Here is an 11,518-nt window from a genome sequence, read left to right as displayed (position 1 = left end):
GTAAGGCTTTTAATGTTCGTTGCTGATGCACACAGGATTTTTGGTTTTGAAAATATAAAAAAGTAATTATTAAATATTTTATACAATTTATGATTTTATTTGAACCATATTAGGATAAACAAAAAATAAAGAGATAATATAGCAATGATATCCAAAATCACTATAGGCATGTGTTGGTAATGGATTTTGTCCTTTTTGGTCAGTGACAGATGGCATATTCTAACAGCTATTTTACTGCTTTCCATTATGCTTGACTGTATAGTTAGGGCAGATCCTCTGAATTCCCCTCTATGGCTGTGCTCCACATAGGAGAAAGACCAGTGGCCAGTGGCGACTCTAGAAACAATATAAAGGGGGGGCACACGAGATACCACAGTCAAACTGGGGGGGCATTAATAATTTCCACCATTAAATCATACCACTGAAAAAACACACATATATATATATATTGCCAAAAGTAATGTGCTATGTAATGATACTTTTGTTATATGACTAACATAATACTTGATCATTCAACATGGGAAGCCTGAAGCCACACTTTAGTACGACTAATCCTTGAAATAAATATTATATATATTTATAGATATATTATAATACTTTAATTTTTCCACTAAATGATTTCAGGGCCTTGAACGTTTTGTCCCCTGAAGTCACTACAACTTCAGGAGGGCATTTTATCTTTGGATAAGTAAATTAAATAACTCCTATTGTAAATTAAGTGCCAGGAAACAGATGACCAAACACACACACCAACACAGGTTCTGTCACACCGACACTCAGACACACACACACACCAGGACAGGCTCTGCCACACCGATGCCCATACACACACAACAGGACAGGCTCACACCAGGACAGGCTCTGCCACACCAACACCCAAACACACACACCAGGACAGGCTCTGCCACACCGACAACCAACCAAACACACACACACACACACAGGACAGGCTCTGCCACACGGACACCCAAACACACACCCCAGGACAGGCTCTGCCACACCCACATCCAAACACACACACACCAGGACAGGCTCTGCCACACTTCCACCTGAACACACACACCACACCAACACCCAAACACACACCAGGACAGGCTCTGCCACACCAACACCTATACACACACCCCAGGACAGGCTCTGCTACACTGATAACCAAAAACACACAAACAACAGGACACAATCTACGTCACAGACATCAGGATGGATTTTTCACACTGCATTGTCGTTTATACCCCTTAGTGTTTTTGCCCCTTGTGTATTGTTTGCCCCAGCCAGCACCCTTTTAGTATAGATTAATGTGGTGCCCCCACACCCTTGTATGATCGCCTCCAGCCACCATTATTTGTATTAATGCCCCAAGCAAGCCCCTTTACTATTGATTTATGTGATGGCCCCATCGCATATATGCGTTAGACATGCATTTTTAACTACACAATGAGTACTTATCTCTTTGAAGTAAAGACTATGATTGAAACATGATTTCAAAATTACAGCTGAACTGGCAGTTTCGTTAATATTAGACCCTGCTGCCGATATATATAAATATTAGGTCCTGTCGCGGATATATATATATATATATATTAGCCCCTGCTGCCCTTATATATTAATATTAGCCCCAGTTGCCGATATATATTAATATTAGTCCCTGCTGGCGATATATATATAAATATGTATATATACATATTGGACCCTGCTGCCGATAGCAGGTATAGATCAACACATTGACACACAAACCCAGCTTTGTATGTATAAATCAATTGAAATTCACTTGTGATCTCAGCACTGAAGGTATATATAAAATAAACAGAATCAGACATACAAATCATGTATTTGCAGGTATACAATAATAACATATGAAAACGTAGCATTGCAGGTATAGATCAAATAAATACATGGAAACAGCATTGCAGGTATTAATCAACTGAACAAGACATACAAACCCTGTATTTGCAGGTATACATAAATAATGTATGGAAACATAGCATAGCAGATATGGATCTACAGAATAACACACAAACCCAGCTTTGCAGGTATAGATCAATTGGAATTCACATAAAAACACAGCATTAAAGGTATATTTAAAACCCCCTAAATTACAGGCATAGATCACAGGTTGCACACCTCAAACAGTCTGGCCTGTGCCATCGTTGTCCCCAAGGATCAAACATCCTGCTAGTGCCATCTTTGCCCTTCCACAATTATACATCTATGATACACACATACTCCTTAACTCATGCTCTCCCTCATTCAGGCAATTCATCCACACATTAACTCATGGTCTCCCTCATTCAGACAATTCATCCACACATTAACTCATGCTCTCCCTCATTCAGACAATTCATCCACACATTAACTCATGCTCTCCCTCATTCAGACAATTCATCCACACATTAACTTATGCTCTCCCTCATTCAGACAATTCATCCACACATTAACTCATGCTCTCCCTCATTCAGACAATTCATTCACACATTAACTCATGCTCACCTTCATTCAGACAATTCATCCACACATTAACTCATGCCCTCCCTCATTCAGACAATTCATCCACACATTAACTCATGCTCTCCCTCATTCAGACAACTCATCCACATTTAACTCATGCCTTCTCTCATTCAGACAATTCATCCACATATTAACTCATGCTCTCCCTCATTCAGACAACTCGTCCACATATTAACTCATGTTCTCCCTCATTCAGACAACTCATCCACATATTAACTCATGCTCTCCCTCATTCAGACAATTCATCCACATATTAACTCATGCTCTCCCTCATTCAGACAACGCATCCACATATTAACTCATGCTCTCCCTCATACAGACTACTCATCCATATTTTAACTCATACCCTCCCTCATTCAGACAGTTCATCCACATATTAATTCATGCTCTCCCTCATTCAGACAACTCGTCCACATATTAACTCATGTTCTCCCTCATTCAGACAACTCATCCACATATTAACTCATGCGCTCCCTCATTCAGACAACTCGTCCACATATTAACTCATGTTCTCCCTCATTCAGACAACTCATCCACATATTAACTCATGCTCTCCCTCATTCAGACAATTCATCCACATTCATCCCTCCCTTATCACTTTCTACCCCTCTCCCTCCCTTATCACTTTCTACCCCTTCTCCCTCCCTTATCACTTTCTACCCCTTCTCCCTCCCTTATCTCTTTTTTACCCCTTCTCCCTCCCTTATCACCTTCTACCCCCCTTATCACTTTCTACCCCTTCTCTCTCATCACTTTCTACCCCTTCTGCCTCCCTTATCACTTTCTAACCCCTCTCCCTCCTCTTTCCCTACTCACTTTCTACCCTCTCCCTCTTTGTAGTTCACTCACATTTAAGTCCTGCGGCCGGAGAACGAGGCTTCCGTCTTCCTGCTCTGCCGCGGTGCGCGCTGCTTCACTACTGAGCGCCTGATATGATGTCATATTCGGGCGCTCAACATGAAACGCCGGCACTGCGACGGAGGTAGAGGCCTCGTGGAGGAAACTGAGGGGGGCCGAGCGGTTGCTAGGCACCCCTCTCTCTCCTCCATGTAAAAAAAAAAGCATTTGAGGCTGCCGGGACTTAAAGTCCCATTGCGGGACTGTCCTGGGCAATCCGTTGGGTGGTTCCAAATTTGGCTGGGGGGCAACAGGGGGGCAAGGACTAACCTAGGGGGGCAATTGCCCCCCTGTAGCGACGCCACTGCTCATTAATTCTGTAAACACTACAAATAATGTGCAATAAGCAAACACCCCTTGTGTATTGATGCCCCAGCCAGCACCCTTTTAGTATAGATTAATGTGGTGCCCCCACACCCTTGTATGATCGCCTCCAGCCACCATTATTTGTATTAATGCCCCAAGCAAGCCCCTTTACTATTGATTAATGTGATGGCCCCATCGCATATATGCGTTAGACATGCATTTTTAACTACACAATGAGTACTTATCTCTTTGAAGTAAAGACTATGATTGAAACATGATTTCAAAATTACAGCTGAACTGGCAGTTTCGTTAATATTAGACCCTGCTGCCGATATATATAAATATTAGGTCCTGTCGCGGATATATATATATATATATATATTAGCCCCTGCTGCCCTTATATATTAATATTAGCCCCAGTTGCCGATATATATTAATATTAGTCCCTGCTGGCGATATATATATAAATATGTATATATACATATTGGACCCTGCTGCCGATAGCAGGTATAGATCAACACATTGACACACAAACCCAGCTTTGTATGTATAAATCAATTGAAATTCACTTGTGATCTCAGCACTGAAGGTATATATAAAATAAACAGAATCAGACATACAAATCATGTATTTGCAGGTATACAATAATAACATATGAAACGTAGCATTGCAGGTATAGATCAAATAAATACATGGAAACAGCATTGCAGGTATTAATCAACTGAACAAGACATACAAACCCTGTATTTGCAGGTATACATAAATAATGTATGGAAACATAGCATAGCAGATATGGATCTACAGAATAACACACAAACCCAGCTTTGCAGGTATAGATCAATTGGAATTCACATAAAAACACAGCATTAGCATTAAAGGTATATTTAAAATCTCCTAAATTACAGGCATAGATCACAGGTTACACACCAAACAGCCTGGCCTGTGCCATCTTTCTCCCCAAGGTTCAAACATCCTGCTAGTGCCATCTTTGCCCTTCCACAATTATACATCTATGATACACACATACTCATTAACTCATGCTCTCCCTCATTCAGACAATTCATCCACACATTAACTCATGCTCTGCCTCATTCAGACAATTCATCCACACATTAACTCATGCTCTCCCTCATTCAGACAATTCATCCACACATTAACTCATGCTCTCCCTCATTCAGACAATTCATCCACACATTAACTCATGCTCTCCCTCATTCAGACAACTCATCCACATTTAACTCATGCCCTCTCTCATTCAGACAATTCATCCACATATTAACTCATGCTCTCCCTCATTCAGACAACTCGTCCGCATATTAACTCATGTTCTCCCTCATTCAGACAACTCATCCACATATTAACTCATGCTCTCCCTCATTCAGACAATTCATCCACATATTAACTCATGCTCTCCCTCATTCAGACAACGCATCCACATATTAACTCATGCTCTCCCTCATTCAGACTACTCATCCACATTTTAACTCATACCCTCCCTCATTCAGACAATTCATCCACATATTAATTCATGCTCTCCCTCATTCTGACAACTCGTCCACATATTAACTCATGTTCTCCCTCATTCAGACAACTCATCCACATATTAACTCATGCTCTCCCTCATTCAGACAACTCGTCCACATATTAACTCATGTTCTCCCTCATTCAGACAACTCATCCACATATTAACTCATGCTCTCCCTCATTCAGACAATTCTTCCACATTCATCCCTCCCTTATCACTTTCTACCCCTCTCCCTCCCTTATCACTTTCTACCCCTTCTCCCTCCCTTATCTCTTTTTACCCCTTCTCCCTCCCTTATCTCTTTTTACCCCTTCTCCCTCCCTTATCACCTTCTACCCCTTCTACCTCCCTTATCACTTTCTACCCCTTCTCCCTCATCACTTTCTACCTTTTCTGCCTCCCTTATCACTTTCTAACCCCTCTCCCTCCTCTTTCCCTACTCACTTTCTACCCTCTCCCTCTTTGTAGTTCACTCACATTTAAGTCCTGCGGCTGGAGAACGAGGCTTCCGTCTTCCTGCTCTGCCGCGGTGCGCGCTGCTTCACTGCTGAGCGCCGGATATGATGTCATATTCGGGCGCTCAACATGAAACGCCGGCACTGCGACGGAGGTAGAGGCCTCGTGGAGGAAACTGAGGGGGGCCGAGCGGTTGCTAGGCACCCCTCTCTCTCCTCCACGTAAAAAAAAGCATTTGAGGCTGCCGGGACTTAAAGTCCCATTGTGGGACTGTCCTGGGCAATCCGTTGGGTGGTTCCAAATTCGGCTGGGGGGCAACAGGGGGACAAGGACTAACCTAGGGGGGCAATTGCCCCCCTGTAGCGACGCCACTGCTCATTGATTCTGTAAACACTACAAATAATGTGCAATAAGCAAACACCAAATATTTGATAAAAATAGTTTAAGAAGAATAACCATATGTAATATCAAATATTCAGTAGTGACATAATATGGATGTGTAAGGTGATTGCCAAAAAAATGGCCAAGTCTTGAAGAAGCAAAGCAAACATCCTTTGAATGCTCCTGGGATGGCAATATAAAGTTAATTTTCAATATAATAGACTCATTTTTATAATAATAACCCTCTTTTATAGATATGTATATGCATCTTAAAGCACTGCCTTTGTAGCTTATCACTCACTTAGTATAAAAGAATGCCATTTGAGTTTTGTTGTTCCTCAAGAAATGACCATTGTGTTGATTTTCTAATTTATTTCACAACCTTGTGTATGGATTTATATATACCATAGGCCTTTCCATACAATGCCATCCACTGAGTACATAATTGGTGTAATTACAACTAATTACAGTTAATCCTGTAACATGCTACAATGTCTCCTTTATTGCCTTGACTACAACAGTTAAACCTTAGACATGTGTATCACATGTAATTCCCCAATAATAAAATATTACTCAGCATGATTTGCCTGCACATGAAACTGATTATAGGACAAGGAAAAATATGAATTAGACAAAATTAGATATGATTAAATTATTATTTCTTGGAAGGCTATGGACATTTAATCATAAAAGGAATAATGTTTCTAATGTCGCATTTAGTTACTATACAAGTGTTAAATTCAGCAGAGCTACACCTTTGTTAATACACAACATGTAACAATGAAATCAGTCACAAAAAGTATAATAATAAACAATAATTCATGCCCTTAAGAGAATGTAATTCAGTCTGAGCCATTACGTAGGAGAACCAGATACAGATTTTCTGTACAATAGTGTTCACACCAGACTGCTCTTTTTTGACCTTGCCACAAGCTGTTAAACAAAACTATTTGCAAGTAAGAATTTTTACATTCCAAAAATGCTTTGACTTGTCAGCCCTTACATCAGTCCATCAAGTTTATTGTAAGAGTGATAAGCAGGATGCTGGATATGAGATGTGTTTGCCAAGTTACTGATTTGGAAGTTTTGTTACAGGATGCACAAAAAAATGTGCGATAGCACATGCATCCTACAACACATCAGCAAATGTAGTCATTACTTATTATCATAGCCCCAGAACAGAGCAGACCTCTCCGAGTTAGTTTATGGAGAGTCCATTATGCTACATCCAGTGTATTGTCACTATGTTTTACATTCTGCACCACCTTGTTTTTTGTGAACAGATGCATAGGAAGCCCTGTGCTCAATTATGCAAATCAAAAGTCTGGTTTATATGCAAAATACTGACATTGCTTATCATGTTTCCAGCTCTGTGTCTAAGATGAGCATTATTCCTTAAATATATTTTTTTCATATTACCAAGGCATTTCGCTAGGTAGGGATTTGATCCTAAAGGCCACCACTGAATCCCTAAACTGTTGGTGCTATTGGGGATTTAATTTGTAATCTAACTACGGCAATACAAGCATCTGGATTGCAACTCTGGAAAGTCATGCAAAGAAATAGAGCGACAGATCTTTATGGAAGTTTTACTTACTATTTTGGAAAATAATATTGTAAAATATTTTGTACAAATATAGGAAAGTCTGTATTAAAAAAAAAATTACATATTAATGAAATAAAACAAACATGTAAACTAGTTTAACCCCTTAAGGACACTGGGTTGTCCTTAAACCCATTAAAAACAATGAATTATGAAGGTCATGAAGGGGTTAAATCCAAGAGACAGGGCTGACAGTATTGAGTCTCCTGGTGAAATTTTCACTATCCACTAAAACTGATTCATTTTCTCTTTATCTTGTGTGATGACAATAGAAAGAATTACACAAGATTAATAGATGAACCTTTTCTGTACTTAGTTTGTTACAGAAAATGACCCTGGAAAACAATCCATGACCTAACTGTGTCAGTGCACTGTTGTACATAGTGGAGAATGGAGTACTATTAGAATAATTATCTATGGCTGAACGTTATTATGTAACGAATTCCCTAAACATTTGAATTTTGTTATTTTGTAGATTTTCCCCTGTATAATCTATAATTTTCACTTTTGGAACATTCTCATATTTTTCCATGTTGTACAATTTCTTTAAAAAAATAAATATTTTTTAATGTTTTATTCCATTGCCTTTTATATCCATCCCATTATGGTTTGAAAATAATTTTGTAAACATGTACATGTCCCCCATTATGTAAAATTTGACATGGGACTTTGTATTAATTTGTGTTCTCATTACGTGTATGTGCCGATACAAAGCTTTTTCAGTAATAAAATTGTGAAACAAAAGGTTTTAAGAAATTTCCCATAAATCTTTGAGAAAAATCTGAAATAGCACTTAAATTAATATCATTTGAGTATATCAGTGGCCATATTTTATTTAGGTGAGGTACAAGCAAATATGTAGAGGCAGGCAGAGTGTGTGTCTGCGATGAGAGTGCAGAGCTAGCCACACATACATTACATACAGGAGTCCTAAATTCTTCAAAGAAGAGGCAGAAATGTGACATGATCACATAGCGTAATGTTATGTGAATCCACAGTAAAAATTAGGCTGCTCTCATAGTTTGTAAACCCTCTTTAAATCCACATTTCATGGAGTCAGGTTGTTTTACATGGGGTTGTGACAACATCCTGGGGAGAGAGTTGTTGTTGCAAAATGTAGTGTATGCTAGAACTAGAAGGTGTGTTGTGTGTGTGTGTGGGAGAGAGTTTATGATGTAGTGGAATCTTATTTTACACATGCCACATATTCTGAGGGGTCCCCATCAACAAAGCCAGTCTCTAATTTGTTTATATGGTAGCTCCATCTTTGACAATATATGTGTACTATCTATAATCTATAATGCCTAAAGCTTCCAAAGTACAACCAGCATAATATTAGCAGCCATAGTAGTAGACGTGCCACAAACCCTTTTTCTAACACTAGACAAATTGTTAGGTTTATGCAGGGGCGTAACTAGAAGCCACAGGGCCCTGGTGCGGTTCCCCCAATTTTAACAGCTGGACATACACCATCATTGCCCCCAAACAACTTGTCTGTGCCGCATTTGCCCCTTGCCTCCCTTCCAACATACAGTCTGGCACACATATGTAGAAATACTTACACAAATGACACACACTTACTTATACTAACACACACACATACACATTCATTCTTACACACACTCCATCTTACCCCACTTATATGTACATGCTCACATAAAAGCACCTACACATCCATGCTCACAAACACAGAGAATTATACATCCATGCTCACACACACATTTACACATCAATGCTCACACACACAATTACACATCCATGCTCACACACAAACACCTACACATACATGCTAACACACAATTACACAACCATGCTCAGACGCACACAATTACACATCCATGCTCACACACACACACACACACTCATGTTTACATACATACATAAATACATATACATACATCCCATCTGCCTTTGCTTACCTCTCATCATTCACTGCTCCTGCAGTTTGCTGCCTGGCTGCTGGCTTACTTTGTGGACAACCTCTCTATCACCGCTGGGTCACAAGATGTAACATGACTCTGATACGTTCCTGTCTCCCCATGCAGGTTCAAAATTGTTTAGAGGGGCCCTTCAAAGCTGGATTGGTGTGGTCCAGGTCGGAAGGGCCCTTTCTGAACAATTTTGAATCAGTATGAAGAGACAGGAACAAGGGGTCTTGCAGGGGCCGCCCCAAGGCCCCCTAAAGGCCTGTAGTCATGCCAGTGGGTTTATGTAATTTTGTATTATAAATTCTAATTTTGCACACAATACATAATTGATTTATTGGTTGTTTATATACACACACATCTTACATATGAGCATTCGCAAACCCATTTTAAATATGCAGATTTCTTACACAAAAAGAGCAAAAACGGGAAAGTTGACGCTTATTAATATTTCTAATATACTTGTAGAATTGATATTAAAGTCATGACAGCTTTTGATACAGGTTTGCCAAATAAAACAATCATTTTCATTGTCATATAGCCAATAAACCTTCAGTCCAAAATACATTTCATGGTTAATAGCTTCATTCAGCCAGATAGTTATATATATATATATTTATTCAAATTACTGAGATTGTATATAGGGTATTTATCTATATAATGTGGTTGGCTACTATGCAAAACATACCTTTCAAGCAGCAGCACCATTTAATTCATAAAAACTATTGTGTGATGCCAAAGCAATTCACTTAATGTGGTCGCTTGCTTGCCTGGTGTAAGCAGATATGTCAGGGGTAGTTCTGAAAACCACATTCCGCTGCCAACAACCTCTTCATACCTGAAACACTCTCGTAGATTGGATTTCTTTTAAGTAGACTTGTACCCGATTTATATTATCATCAGACAATGCCTCATTTTAGCTGAAATGTATCCAACTGGCAGGCTTGTATCTCGATTACATCAAATCCAAAATTGTTACTTTTTTTTAACTTTTTTTTGTATAAACTGGGATTGTACAGCGTGATTTACGCTAAATATTGGCAACATGTTGTCGCTAATGAAGAAAGGGGATAACATCAAGCATAAACCTGATTTGATTTACCAATGTCAACTAAATGTGTTGTCAATATTCCCCAGTCACTGAGCCTGTCAACACAGACAGCTGTGCCACCTACATAGAACAGTTGTATATTCACCAAAAGCACTGGTGGGAGGTGCTGTACAAGGAGTGTCTACAGAGAATAACATACTTAGCAATTAGAAACTACATCCAAGGGAATTTGAAATCCTCCGTGGAAAAGCTTGTGTACGAGCTTCAAGAATATTTACATATAGTGGAGTTTCTTTCTGTCCAATATCACAGACTGGTAAAAACTAAAATAATGTTATGTTCAAAAATAAAGATGCCCATGTTTTCATTATAATGCAATGAATATTATTTGGATTAATATTGTGTCAGGTTTAAAGTGGCAAACCAAACTGAAAAATAAATTGCTCATAATATGTATAATATGTGTGTATATCTGATTTTGTGCATATATATATATATATATTCCACTATACATTCCTTGGAACTTTCCCGATTTTGGCTGGAGACTAGATGAAATTAAAGATTAGATCTGCTTGCTCAGATTACGGCCACTCTCGTTCATCAGGATAGCCCCACTCAAATGCATGGCTATCCTATGTGTGCGTACCAGAAACTCTCTGGGTTTGACCTGCCACTGCTTTCCCAGGTCTCCAGGTCACCTACATATTACATTTATGATCATTAGCACCTGTTTGGTATACTTCACACACCTAATTATATGCATTTAAAATCCTTGACTTGGATGGATGTGCAAGTGTACCTAAAATAATTGATGCTGTTTTGAAAGCAAAGGGAGGTCACATGAAATATTAATTTGACTTATATTTTTC

General features: G+C 39.2%; 1 long non-coding RNA gene across 1 annotated transcript; it reads left to right on the top strand.

The window, feature by feature from the left end:
* Positions 1 to 1,869: 1,869 nt before the first annotated feature.
* LOC128498001 (uncharacterized) lies at positions 1,870 to 4,525 on the top strand. Its single transcript, XR_008354374.1, has 2 exons — positions 1,870 to 1,953; positions 4,346 to 4,525. It is a non-coding gene; the product is annotated as an uncharacterized LOC128498001 (long non-coding RNA).
* Positions 4,526 to 11,518: the final 6,993 nt, after the last annotated feature.

This window comes from Spea bombifrons, chromosome 5 (assembly GCF_027358695.1).
Source record: "Spea bombifrons isolate aSpeBom1 chromosome 5, aSpeBom1.2.pri, whole genome shotgun sequence".
In the NCBI taxonomy this organism is placed as follows: domain Eukaryota; kingdom Metazoa; phylum Chordata; class Amphibia; order Anura; family Pelobatidae; genus Spea; species Spea bombifrons.
The sequence above is the reverse complement of the archived record's forward strand: the minus strand, read 5'-3'. Positions and strand labels throughout refer to the sequence as shown.